The following is a 14,659-nucleotide window of genomic DNA, read 5'->3' on the forward strand; positions in this document are numbered from 1 at the left end:
ATACGGTTCCTCTGGAAACAGTGCCTCAATGGGTACATGATTCACGAGACAGAGGATGAGAATCCCAGACAGACCAGTGGGGAGGCAGTTTGGGGTGCTATGCGGCTCACATGGCCTTTCATAGCACTCCACCTGCTTGGAAGGTCAGCGTTGTTCATGCCACAGCTCCTGGGAGACACACATTCATAGCCATGGTTGTCAACGGCAGGAAGAAAGAAGGAAAAATGAACATACTCAATGAGGCAGATCAGCCTAATCAACTATGGAGGCCAACGAGACCCATGAATTCAGCTGCCACTGGTACAGACCAGTAGGAATAAAAGCCATCATTAACTGGGTGTATTGCCAAACCCAATGCCCTAGAGTCCCGGGTTTCATTTCTTCAAATCCTCACCGCTCTAAGAAGTCAATCTTTTAATCCCCATGTTAAAGACAAGCAGACTGGGGCTCAGGAATGGTAAGCAATGTGGCCAGCACTGTGCAATTCAGAAGACCAGAGTGTGATTTGCAAAGCATTTTCATACCCATTGTCTCACTGGATCTTCGAAACATTACCTCTCATTTTTCTCAGAAAACTGTACTTCCTTTGTCACCATTTTAGGTATGTGTCTCACAGATAAGGAAACTAAGGTACCAAGAGTTTTCGAGATATCTTATGCCGGTCACATACCTGGTAAGTCACAGAACCAGGACTCACGCTTTCGTTTCTGTGAGCCAGCTCTCCCTTGCTTTCATTTATATATGGTGCTGTCTTCCCACTCCTGGCCCTCTCAGAAAGCTGAAATGCTCTCTGCCACTTTACTAAGATATATGAATATTACAATAACTTGGGGCACCTGGGTGTTTCAATCGGTTGAGAGTCTAACTCTTGATCTCAGCTCAGGTCTTGATCTCAGGGTCGTGAATTCAAGCCCTACGTTGGTCTCCATGCTGGGCATGGAACCTACTTAATATGTATATATAAATATATATATCTTATTACAATAATTTTCCCCACTTAAAATAACTCCTTTAACATTCTCCACCACTCCCCATCCAAACAATGGGCTCCCACCAGCCATATTTGTACAATATGACACCCTATCCCCAGCCTCAGTGAATGGGACCACCAATGGGCCTCTGACTCAACCTGAGCCAATCAGATTCTCTTCCTCAAGAATTTGATATTATACTGAGAGGATGTCTCTTTCCCCATGTGGCCAGTTGACTTGGAAGCTGAGAAGTAAGTCATAATAATGTGGAAATCATCAGCGATGCTTGCCAGATATTTCCAGCTGCCTGCTTCCTGGGCACATGGTAGGATTGCACATGGAGATTGTACTTTCTGGGCCCCTTTTGACTGGTTGGGTCCATGTGCATAGAGCCTGCCAATGAGTTGTAAGTGGACAAGCTGTGTGCACTTCTAGGAAGGATGACTTCGTTGCTGTTATAGGACCTTTAAAAGTTCTCCCTCCCTCGCCCTCAGAGACCAGAAACATCTGGCTGCTTTATCAGCCTGGGTCTCAGTTGTGAGGAGGCGTGGAGCAGATGGAGCTCCAAGCCCACTCAAAGTAGACATGGAATGTGAGCAAGAACGAAATCCTTGTTTTCATAAACCACTAAGATTTTTGGAGCTGTTTGATAATGCAGCCTCACCTAACCCATTCTGATGGATAATTATAGGATAAAATTAAACCCTTATAAACCCCTAAAGTTTGGGGATTGTAACTGCAGCATAACCTAGACCAAGGGTTGGCAAAATAGAGTCTATGGGCCGTGAATTTTTTTTTAGAGAGACTGAGAGAGAGCACAAGCAAGGGAGGAGCAGAGGAAGAGGGAGAGAATCCTCAAGCAGACTCTGCACTGAGCTTGGAGCCCAAAGTGGGGCTTGATCCCATGGCCCTGAGATCATGACCCAAGCTGTTATCAAGGGTTAGACACTCGACTGACTGAGCCACCCAGGTGCCCCTGGGCTGTAGCTTTTTAAATAAAGTTTATTGGAATGCAGCCATGCTTCATCATTTGTGTATTGTCTCCGGTCTCCTTCATGCTATAGCAGAGCTGAGTGATTGCAAACAGGCCTAATGAAAAGCTAACATGTACAACCTAGCTCTGAATAGAAAAATTTGCTGATCCCTGACTTAGACCATCCTGACTGATTACAACAACAATAACAAATACTTATATGCAATGGGACTGTGCCAAGCACCATTCTAAGCATTTGATATACATTAACTCGCTCAATCCACATACCTACCTTGGTTTCTCTGCCTCCATGCTGGCACCCTGGCCTCCCTGAATACCTCGTTCACATTGGCACACCAAACCATGTGGGTTTAAAGTTTTCAGTTCTTCTCCATCACCTACCTCTCACCGGCTATTAAAAAAAAAAAAAAATCCAAACTCCTTCTCATGACATACAAGGTCCTTCAAAATCTGAGCCTCATCTCCCTTTCCAACTTCATTTTTACCACTCTTGCGACAAATGTTACATTCAACCAATTTTACCCGTGCTGCAACACTCTTTTGGAACACCCTTCCCCTCCTTCTTAGCATAATTAACTCCTCAGGTCTTAGATCAGGCTCTATCCTCTCCAGCAGTGAGTCCATAAAACCTCCCACCCCAAACCCCCAGCCTGACTAGTCCCCATCTCTGAGCCCAAATACTGTTCTGTGATTATCTCTTTCTTTTTTTTTTTTTAAGATTTTATTTATTTATTTGACAGAGAGACACAGCGAGAGAGGGAACACAAGCAGGGGGAGTGGAAGAGGAAGAAGCAGGCTTCCTGCTGAGCAGGGAGCCCGATGCAGGGCTCGATCCCAGGACCCCGGGATCATGACCTGAGCCGAAGGCAGATGCTTAACGACTGAGCCACCCAGGTGCCCCATTATCTCTTTCTTAATCACTTGTCTTAAGCACATTCTCCTGGAAAGACTAGCTCTTTATCCTGCAACCCCTCAGTGGCCTGTGAGCCCCCTGAGGGCAGGGGCTGTGTCTTAGTCCCAGTTACCCCCTCAGGCTAGCATAGCTCCTAGCTGGGGGAAGCACATAGTAGATACTTGTTGAACTAATATCAACCTTCTTAGAGCCCCTATTGATATTTATTGTCATGATTATTTACTTGAGGAGGGGTGGGGAAATGATTCCCCTCCTAAGTTCAGAACTAGTGGATAATAAGACACCACAGAAGAACCAAATGGAGGTCAAAGGATCAGATTTGTTACTGATAAATCTGATTGGAGAATGAGGTTCTAGAGCTTTGGAGTAACAAGAGGGTGTGCTAATGTATCACTCCCAGTAAGGCAGAACTACCAGCCATGCTGCTGAGCTGGAAAACCCTGGGGCTCTCCAGCACACACAGAGTCTGCCCCAGTGAGTTTGGCAGAGAAGGTATGTGTCCTAAGGCAGGCTACACTGCTGCACATAGTAGGCGCTTAATAAATATTTGTTGCTGGAAGAAGTCAGCAATCAAAGGATATCTGAAGCCAGGCACTGGGCTTGGTACCAGAGGCCCTTGTCCCCTCCAAGTGTCCGTCTGTTCTCTCCACAATTCCACTGGATGCACTCAAGTTTTGATGGATCATGAACAAAGAAGACGTACCTAAAACTTCATGGTTCTATTACCATCCAGCAGAAAGGAAGGGACCATACTGGTGAGCATGAGCTGGTTTCTTCTGCTGATGAATCTCCGGTGTTTAACAGTTCAGCACTGACTTTCTTCCCCTACCATCCCAGAGGTGCTGTCTGACCCACCTTCAGAGCCCAGTGCTTTCTTCCCCAAATCCCATTACCTTTTTCACTTCTCACACTTTTTCTTTTTCTGTGACGAGATCAAACACTGTGATGCCTATTATGTGGCCTCTTATTCCTTACAACAGTACTATGTCACACTAAGAACCTGGAATCTGAAGTGGAATTGGGTCAAATCTTAGTCTCCATTACTCCTTAATTGTGTGGCTCTGGGCATATCACTGACCCCGCTGTGCCTCAGTTTTCTGATCTGTAAAGTGGGGGAGATGTTAGTAACTCCCTCCTAGACTTACTGGGAGGATGGGATGAGCTTCTTCAGCCCCGACACTCAATACAATTCAATGCCTGGCACTTCGTACTCCGAGTATTAGCCTGAATAACAAAAATCGCAACCCTGAAAGTACATACGAGTCTGCTCATTTAACAGGTGAGAGTATGCATCCTGCCACATAATGCCAGCACATAGTAGGGGCTCAATAAATATTTATTGAATAAATGAATGTCAATCTCATGCCTAAAACTGACTTCTAAGAACTTTGCTGGGGGTCTTCTCTACTTCCCCCCAAAATAAATACCATCTCTCTTCTCTTTCCTGGCCACTTGAATGCAGCTGAGTGATTCCCTCCAAAGCCACTTCCAGTGCTAGGGTGATATGAAGGATTCATTCAGTTAACTATATGGCAGTTGCTGTGTCTTTCTTTAAGATTTTTTTTAATTAATTAATTTATTTATTTATTTTAAATTTAAGGATTTTATTTATTTGACAGAGAGAGAGCATAAGCAGGGGGAGCAGCGGGGAGAGGGAGAGGGAGAAGCAGGCTCCCCACTGAGCAGGGAGCCTGGCTTGGGGCTCGATTCCCGGACCCCGGGATCATGACCTGAGCCAAGGGCAGGCTGACTAAGCCACCCAGGCGCCCCGTGGACTTTATTTATTTATTTTAGAGAGGGAAAGAGAGGGAGTGTGTGTGTGTTGCACGCGCTCATGCGCACATGATGGGGGAAGGGCAGAGGGAGAGGGAGAGAGAAAAATCTCAAGCAGACTCAGCGCTGAGCACGGAGCCCGATGTGGGGCTCGATCTCACAACCCTGAGATCATGACCTGAACTGAAATCAGGAGTCAGGCCTTTAACCTACAGAGCCACCCAGATGCCCCAAGTTGCTGTGTCATTTTTAAGTAATATATATTTTGAATTCCAAAGAAAATGTGTTATATAAAAAGGGACACTGCATCATTAATTTCCTCCAATGTTATCTTATTTACTTTTAAATTGAACTTCTGTGTGTTTAAACTTGTCTCTGGACTCTCAGTCACTCAAAACACAAACATGTACTTTGTAAAAAAAAAAAGTTTGCCACCCACAAGATACACAGGACAGAAGCGTTTGATGATTTTTCTTTCTTTCTTTCCTTCTTTCTTTCTTTCTTTCTTTCTTTCTTTTCTTTCTTTCTTTCTTTCTTTCTTTCTTTCTCTTTCTTTCTTTCTTTCTTTCTTTCTTTCTTTCTTTCTTTCTTTCTTTCTTTCCTTCCTTCTTTCTTTCCTTCTTTCTTCCTTCCTTCCTTCCTTCCTTCCTTCCTTCCTTTTTTTTCTGACATGCACTTTCCCCTTCTGTCACTCAGCTTAGCTGTACCCATGCTCCATTCTGAAATGCTATCTCATGAATCTCGTCTTGTTTATTCTTTTAAGCCTGTGTCTTTCAAAACGTTTCAAGGGAAATACATTCAGTGTGGCATCATCAAGCCTCAGTAATATCTTTTGATTGTACACATCTCCTCTCTCCTACCTCCCTATTGGACAGTTGCTACAGTCTCTCCCAGATACCATCAACACATCAGCATGATAGATACGTAATGAGGAGCACCTTTCAGATTAGACCAGACATCTCTAATTGCTCAAAAGTTCATTTCCAGGAGCCAAGGAGAAGAGATGGGAAGGGAGGCTGAAAGCATCCTGGCCTTCTCTGAACAATAGCCTGGAACCTCTCCAGAAATACAAAGTGTCCTAGAGAGTGTGGGGTGTGTCCCAGAAGGGCCATCCCTACTATTGTGACTTCTAACCTGCCTGTGGGTATGGTGATCCCCAAACACCAGTCGAGAAGTTAAGGTTCTAAAAAAATGACTATCTGCATGTCTTCTCTATGGGTCAAATTGTGTTCCCTAAAATGATATGTTGAAATCCTAACCCCCAGGACCTGCGAATGTGACGTTATTTGGAAACAGGGTCTTTGCAGATGCGATCAAGTTAAGATGAGGCCACACTGGAGTAGAGTTGTGGGGGGCTCTAATCCAACAAGACTGGTGTCTTTATAATAAGAGAAGAGACCCTGAGACAGACACACAGGGAGAATGTCATGTAATGACAGAAGAAAAGATCGAAGTGATGCATCTCCAGCCAAGAAATGCCAAAGATTGCCAGCGACACTAGAAGCTAGGAGAAAGCCATTGAGCAGATTCAGATTCTCCCCTAGAGCTTTCAGAGAAAGCATGGCCCTGGCGACACCTTAATTTCAAATTTCTAGTCTCTAAAAGCGTAAGAAAATAAATTTCTGGTGTTTTAAGCCACCCCGTGTGTGATACTTTGTTACGGGAGCCCTAGGACACCAACACAGTGTCCCTCCTGCCTCTTTTCTCCTGTCTGGGATGTTCTCTCTGCCTACAAAAGTCCCCCATCCCTTCCCAAACTTGCCCCAGGTCCTGGAATGGTGCCCCTGGTCTCCTCTGACCTTTGCATCCCCAACCTAACGCAGGGTGCGTCCTGATGGTCTCCCTGTGCCCACAGGACTGTGTCTTAGTCCTTTTGGAATGCTCCCCACACAGTGCATTGCTTAGTAGACATTCAATAATGTGAAAAGAGAAAAAAATAAGGAAGCAGTCAGAGGGAGGAGGTAGGTCATGTCTGAGGTCAAATGTGAAAAGGTTCAAACAAGGGATGTGGCTCCCAAATCAGGATATAAATGACGAAGGTTATCATTTAGTGAACAAAATGTATATGCAATTGAGAAAGCAACGGAAGCAGGCGGAGTTTGGGGATCAGAGGAACAGTGGGTGAAGGGAAAGTCCTTCAGCTCAGGTCATGATCCCAGGGTCCTGGATCAGGCCCCAGGTCGGGACTTGCTTCTTCCTCTCCCTCTGCTTGTGCTGGCTTTCTCTCAAATAAATAAATAAAATCTTATAAAATAAAATGCGAAAGCAGCTAGGGAGGCCAATTAAAGCTGGTGTACATGAGTCATCAGAGTAGATAGAGGGGCTGATACAAGACACTTGAACTCAGAATCGTGCAGAAACATGTATTGCTGTCCTGGGGCACTTACCTTCATGTTTCAGCTTTGGGCGCATCTTAAAGACAGTGCCTCCTATCTGACAAGCAGGAGCAAAGATTCGTTTGCCACACCCCAACACACCGAACTGGGACACCAGTAGATGCTCATCCAGCAAGTTTTGGAGGGGTGGACCTCCTGATACACTGGCGGGGGTGCGGGTTGTTTCTGAAACCTTCACCTGGGAGGGATAACAATGGCCAACAGGGGAATAGTGGTGAGTATCAGGGCCTACTATGGACTTCCCCATAATTATTTTATCTAGACCTTATATCCAAAAGGGGAGGTAGATACCAGTATCCCCATTTCATAGCTAGGAAGACTAAGGCTCAGCAAGGTTAAGTGTCTTTCCACCTAGCCATTACCCCATGACCTCTTGCCCAACGTCCTCCCAGGCTGCCTAAGATGAATATGTAAAAAAGTACTCTGATATTAGTTGAATGCCTTAGAAACAGCAATAATTGCTACTATTCAGAACTCAATAATGGCCAGAGGTTCTCAATAGTGAAGATGGCTGCCTCAGAAAGTTGTGTATTTGCCCACCCTCATCAAAAGGTCACAGTAGTAGGGCGCCTGGGTGGCTCAGTTGGTTAAGCGACTGCCTTCAGCTCAGGTCATGATCTTGGGGTCCTAGGATCGAGTCCCGCATTGGGCTCCCTGCTCAGTGGGCAGTCTGCTTCTCCCTCTCCCTCTGCCCCTCTCTGCTCTGCTCGTGCACGTGCTCGCACGCGCTCTCTCTCTCAAATAAATAAATAAAATCTTAAAAATAAAAAAGTCACAGTACAGAATACCGCCTCTGTAGGTAGAGCAGGGGCTCTCAAACACCCACCTCACTCTCACGTTTGGTCCTGAACAATCTGCTTTCACCTGGCCATATCTTGCTCCTTGTTGTTCTCCTCTTCCCCGAGTTTCACTGATGTCTTCATCCTCTCTCCTAGCCCCTTGGTTTTTCGATTACTCTGCCTGGAGCACCCCCTGCCCTCCCCACCTTCCCTTGATGGCTCACTCTGGGAGACTCCCATGCAACCTTCCAGACTCAACTTGAAAGTCCCAGGACACTGTGGCTTGCACCTGTGGCTTCACATCCTAACGCTTGCCATCTGTTGGACTCGTGTACTGACATCTCTCTCCTGCATGAGGCGGTGAGACTCTGGAGGCTGTGGTCACCTCTCGCTGATGAAGGCCCAGTGCCTAGCACAGAGCCTGGCATGTCAACGCTGTCATGTTGACTCCACGCGGTACGCACCACTCTGGCGGCTCACCTGCCCTCTGCTTTCCCGTCTCTCTTCTCAATGCCACCATTCCCCACACAGATTTACTCATAAAGATGCCATCAACAGCCAGCTGCAGACCTCTCTTTCTTGCCTGCCTCCCTTCTAGAGACTTCTACCTTCTGCAAAGCTCAACTTGCAGAGAGGTAGAAAAGGGGAGAATCATGGCCAGAGCATGTGAGGGATTTGATAGAGACTGAAATGAGTCTGGTTCTTTTTCCTTCCTTAAATGGGGGGCTTTCTGCTGAGACTGAGGGTCTCAGAAGAGCATTGGTTTGGCCAGGCATCTCCCAGAGTTCCTCTGGTCCCAGGGCCCCTGCAGGCTTTTCTTCATGTACAACCCTGGATGATTTCAGTGGAAAAACAAGGAAAATGAAGCAAATTGGAGAGTCCTTCCAAAGGACTTAACCAAATAATGAGAAAGGTTGGTCTGGAAAGACTGTGAAAATTCTGACCTTTATATTATTGCAACAGGCAAGAAGAAACCAGACTTCAGAGCCAGAGAAGAACATGTCTAAAAGCCCACATACAAAACATGGGGCTGTGGGCTCAGGAGTCCATCTGGGAAGAAAGTTACAAGGCACCACAAATGTTTTCCCCATTCATAAAGTGACAGGCACTGGATTGGTTTTGGAAGATAGAGAGATGACTAAGAAACTGTCCTTTCCCTGGAGGAATCATAGTATTTGAAAAGAGAAAAGTCAGAATAATAGCTCATAGCTCAAGATCCTAACTCCATGACCAACATGTTCTTCCAACTCGCTCACTTAGCAGATACTTATTCGTACAGGGCCTTTCAAAATTTTTACACTGTGGCAGGCTTCACAAAGGGCAAACACTGTGTGCCCCAGCAACAGAGGTATAGGAGGGGAAATTACTGAGAGGTCTGGGATAAATCCACTTGCAATGCTCGTAAATGCTTTCTTCCTTTTATTAATGTTACAAGTGAATTACTCATTTCTACTCAAAACCAGTATGATAAGAAGCCAACCCCGAGATCACCAAATAGACCACAGTTGGAGAACCTTCACTTCTATTTATCCCTATAGACTCATCTAAGATTTCACTTTCTCTGCGAAACTTTCCTTGATTTCCTCCTTTATCTAACGGGATAAATTTCTCTTCAACCTTTGCTTTCCACATATCATGCTACACCATTATTTCTCTGTGTGTGTGTGTGTACATGCCCGCACACTTGAGTCCAGCATCGGACCATGAGCTAACCTCTTAAGGGCAGGACTGAGTATCCATCCATCTTTGCCAAATCCCTGGATTTGTCCAACAGCACATAGTGACAAGGTCTAGTCATGCTCTGTTGAATCAAACTGACACGAGTCTAGAAGAGAAAGTCAGTTCACAAGTTGTCAAGTCTCGATACGAACCATTTGAAGGCTTACCTTGGGCTCCAGCATAAATAAATTTGCCTTGGAAAGTCTATCCACCCTAAAAATCAAAGGTCAACCAAAGGGATAGATTGCCTTGGTGAGCCACCAGCCAAATGACAGCCAGGTTCCACCACTTGGAAGTCACCCAGATGTACAAAATCAAATTCTCCACCAAAGGTGTAGAGAAATCAACCAAGTTGTTCTTGACCAAAATGTGGTTACCCAGTTACCTAAACTTCTCCCACAAAGAGATGACCCATCATACACACAGGTTCCTAGTTCTCTCCAGGGAGTGTAATAGCTTGGCTATTGACCAGATAAATCATCCAATTAACCCTCCTCGTTGGCCTCACCCCAGATCTCCTGCCTCCTCCTTCAGGGACCTGATTCATGCCCCGTGACACTTGCCAGCAGGGCCCTTGACCTGGTTCCCAGGGACGGACAAGGCAGCCTAGGAGAGCAAGACAGAGAGGCGGGGTGGAGGCCCGGCCCAAAGGCCGGCGGGGAGGGAGGCTTCCCCAGAAGACAGACGTCAGCCCAGCTCTGGGTGCACACACCGGCTGTTTACCTGGGAGCTTCACACTCCGTTTCCAGAGTGCCTTTACGGGTAGATTACAGCCTGTAGATCACTCAGCAACAGAGAGGGTGAGCCTGAGGGGAAGCACCAGGCTTCACAAGGAAACCGGCCCACACCCAGATTGCACCTTTTACCCGGGGAACTTGCCCAGGGCCAATTCCTATGCTGGCTGCCAAGAGGGCCAGCTTGAATGGGTGCTTGCTGGGAAGCCGCTGCAGGTTCTGGGACCTGCTTCCCATCCTTCTCCGTTCTCCCTTGTCTGAACTGTCCTGTGTATTCTAGGGCCTCCCCCACGGAGGGCCCAGGATGAGCCTGTAGAGACAAGAATCAGGGTTGTGACCCAAAGGTGGTTTTACAAAGGGAAGATTGTAGTGGATGTTTGCGACAGTCACCCTCTTCTTCAACTACTGTCTTCCATCCTGCACTCCATCTTCCTCAAGGCTCTGGAGTATACTCTCTAGAAAGCCCATGGGAACCTCTCACTCACCTTCAGGAATCCCTTTAAGGGCCTCTTGTTGGCCTAGCTGGAACTCATTAGCAAGACAAATACAGCCGCTCCTGCCCTCCAACTCCCCAGACTTGCCTCCAGGCTCAGCAGGCTGTGCCTAGGAGCAAGCAGGCAACAGGGACCCTTTGCCACAATCTTGTGTACATAATTGTGCCAACACAACCTCACAGTCCCTTCAGTTACCCCACCACGTCCCCTGAAATAGAGCAAGTTTGGAGACACCATGCCACACCCTCATGGCATCTTAGGTTCCAAAGCATGAGCTAACTTAGAGTTTCCCAAATATATCACAGTGTTGTTTATTCACCTAATACCAATGTTTCTGGAGCCAGACATTGGCAACATCATCAGGAACGACAGTCAGGGCCAGTCTCAGGTTCCCCAGAAGGGAAGCGGAAACTAAACCAGCTACTATGCCTTAGCACACGCTGTTCCCTCTGCCGGGCACGGCCTTCTTGCCCCGCTTCCTGCCCATGGAGCAAACTCCCACTCCCTCTTCAAGACTCAGCCCAAATGCCATTTGCTCTGTGAGGTCAATCCTGGCCTCTTCTGGTGATAGGCCCTCTGGGTTCTCATCACATCTTGGTCTGTTTGGCTGGGTGTCTGTCCCCATGAGAATATAACCTCCCTGGGGACTTGGGGACAAGAATCCCACTGTCTCTTCTGTGTCATAATGGTGTGAGCACCATCCATACCAGTGAGATGACACAGCACCACTTCAGAGCCTTTTGGATTGCCTTCAGAATAGATCCCCGACATGACCTGTGACACCCTCACCCCTCCTGCAGGCATCAAGGCCCCCGGACCTCTCCAGCAACTCCCTCCTGGTCTCTCCACTTCCGGGCTCGCTCCCTGCACTCTTCCCCACATGGACCGAGGCCAACGGGATCAACGTTACGGTGTAAAGCCAGTCACATTTCTCCCAGTTCAAAAATCCTCCACACCTACAGTCTTGTCCCCAGTCCCTCCCATGGCCCCCAGGGCCCGGGGTGATTCAGATACCTGCCCTCACCTTCCCCCCACGTCCTGCATCCCCTGCCAGCCTGACCTGCTTCTGACACCCAGCAAGCATGCATCCACCTCACCGCCTTTGCCCCTGCCATCCCCTCTGCCCACACGCCTTTGCTTCAACACCTTCACGCTCTGCTGTTTCCCTTCCCCAGGTCTCTGCAAGCTTCCCTGCCTTCTGCCTGAAACAGCAACCTCCTCTGGCTCTGGCCTCCCTTCCCCCCACCCCCCCTTCACGGCCAGTGTCACAGCGCTCCCCCCAGTTAGATACGCTCATGCCTATTGCCCACACCTGAGACCCCGGGGGGCCGGGGCTGGTCCCAGGCCACAGGTACAGCAAGAATGCTCTGGAAGCCCCAATGTCCTACTCTAGGGGGCAGACACTGGGGGATCAGGCTAGAAGGGAGAGACCACCTGCCCTTTCTCTCCCAGTCCTGAGTGTGAGGACGTGATCACGGAAAAGCTGGGCTGGGGGAGCCCACCCACGGCTGGATGCCCGACAAGAGGCCCATTCGTGAGCCCTCTATTGCTAAGCAGGGCTGCTCAGGAGGGTGGAGTGCAACCAAGATACTATCACACTTCGGCTAAATCACATTCCTCAAACCATTTGCTGGCAGAATATGGAGCAACTGGAAAGGCAAGGTCTCTACAAATTAACTGGTGTCTACACTGCAGCCGCAGCTGGAATCTGGTCACAGTGCTCCTCTGCTTGACCTCCCTCAAGGCCCACCTTTGCTTCTTTTCTGGGGCTTTCTGCAGCTTACAAGACTTCCCGGATGTGGTTCCTGACTTGCTCTCCACTCCTGATTCTTGTCACTCACTACTTCATACTTGTGGTTCCAGCCCTACTAAAGATTGTCTGTGGTTCCTCCATGCGCCATGCTCTGTCCAGCCTCCACGCCTTTGCTTACCCCGGTCCCTCTGCCTGGACCACCCTTTCCTCTGTCCCCTGGTGGATACGGTTCATTCATCTTTTAAGCCTCAGCCCAGAAGGCACCACCCCTACGACGTATTCCCCAGCACCTTTTCTGAGTTTGCTCCAATCCGGGAATAAATGCTCTCCTTTGGGCCCTCCGTCCCCAAGACAGCATTGACTTCACTTTCACGAATGTTTGCAGGGCTTTCTCCCCCACTAAACTTGGAGCTCCTTGAGGGCTGAATCCTTATTCACCGTGGCTCACAACAGCCAGAGAAAAGTTGGCAAACTACACATCAGATCATGCCACTCCTTTGCTCAAAAGCTTTCCATACCTCCTACAACACTCAGAGTCAAAGGCAAAGTCCTTACATTGGTCTGTGAGGCCCTATGAAACCTGTACCGCCCCCTGCCCACCCATTAGCGCTCTGATCCTATTAGTTCCCCCCTTCACTGGCTCCTCCAGCTACATCAGCCTTCTTGTCATTATTTAAACATATTAGGCACATTGCCACCTCAGGGCAGTCTGCCCATAGAATTTGCTAAGGATTAGCCCCAAAGTGATGGGCAAGCATCCTTGTAAAAAACATGTTTTCGGGCGCCTGGGTGGCTCAGTTGGTTAAGCAACTGCCTTCGGCTCAGGTCATGATCCTGGAGTCCCTGGATCGAGTCCCGCATCGGGCTTCTCCCTCTGACCCTCTCCCCTCTCATGTGCTCGCTCTCTCTCATTCTCTCTCTCTCAAATAAATAAATAAAATCTTTAAAAAAAAAAAAACATGTTTTCTTTTCTGGTCAGGACTCTTTGCTCATCCTTAGCAAATTCTATGGGCAGACTGCCTACCTGTGATGTCCACACACTCTCGGCTCATCTAAAGCTTTGGTCAAGAGCCCTTCACTCAATATTTTGCAGAGGCTTTTGTTTTAAAAAAGAAAAATGCACTGCTTTATAATTATAAAAGCAATACATGCAATGACACAAAGGAGAAAATAATAGAACATTGAGCCTTGTTTGCTTCCTGTTTTTTTTCTGTAACTACGTAAGATTTTTTTTTGAGAGAGAGAGAGAACACATGCAAGCAGGGTTTGGGGGGGGCAGGGAGAGAGAGAATCTTAAGCAGTTTCCATGCCCAGTATGGAGCCCGATGGGGACTCGATCTCGCGACCCTGAGATCATGACCTGAGCCAAAATCAAGAGTCAGACTCCTAACTGACTGATCCCCCCAGATGACCCCCCTACATAGGATTTTTTAAATCAAATTGCAATTTACAGCATGCATGCATATAACCACTCCTATCTGGACTCCTACGGCTCCTGAGTATGTACTTAGGAGCAGCCAGGGAGGAAGTCTAGGGCAGTGGAAGGTGCGTTCTTTGGACATATGCCCATCTCAGACCAGTTCTGGCTCTGATACTTGGTGTCTGAGAGACTCCCTTACATTCAAGTGACCATTCCTCATGCTTTGCCAGGGATTGTCCCAATTTACAACTGCTGTCCCAGTGTAACTAATAAGAGCACCCCTTTCATGCTCAAAGCGTGCCGGTGTAAGCAATACATTATATGTTCCCACTACACTGAACCCTGGGAGCTTTGGGTTCCTCATCTATAAAAGAGAGAACACAATGCCTGTCTCCAAAGAACTATAAGAATTGTATTAGTTATTTCTGCTGTGTAACAAATTACCCCCAAACTAGCTTCAGTATCTTGTCATCTCAGAAGTGACAACTGTCATTCTGCCACATAGACCCAAGGGTGTGGATACCAGGAGGTGGGATCACTGGGGCCACCTTGGAGGCTAGTGACCATAGTAGTTAATTTAAATGCAGCTTGTAAACTTCCTGGCACATAGTAGGCACAGAATTAACATTATCTACCTCAGAGAGGGATAAGGCAAGTAATTCTTTGGCAACCAACAACAGGCATCCCTGGTAACTTTCCCACAGGTAAAGATT

Source organism: Mirounga leonina, unplaced genomic scaffold (assembly GCF_011800145.1).
Source record: "Mirounga leonina isolate KUSES-001 unplaced genomic scaffold, KU_Mleo_1.0 Mir_165, whole genome shotgun sequence".
Lineage (NCBI taxonomy): Eukaryota > Metazoa > Chordata > Mammalia > Carnivora > Phocidae > Mirounga > Mirounga leonina.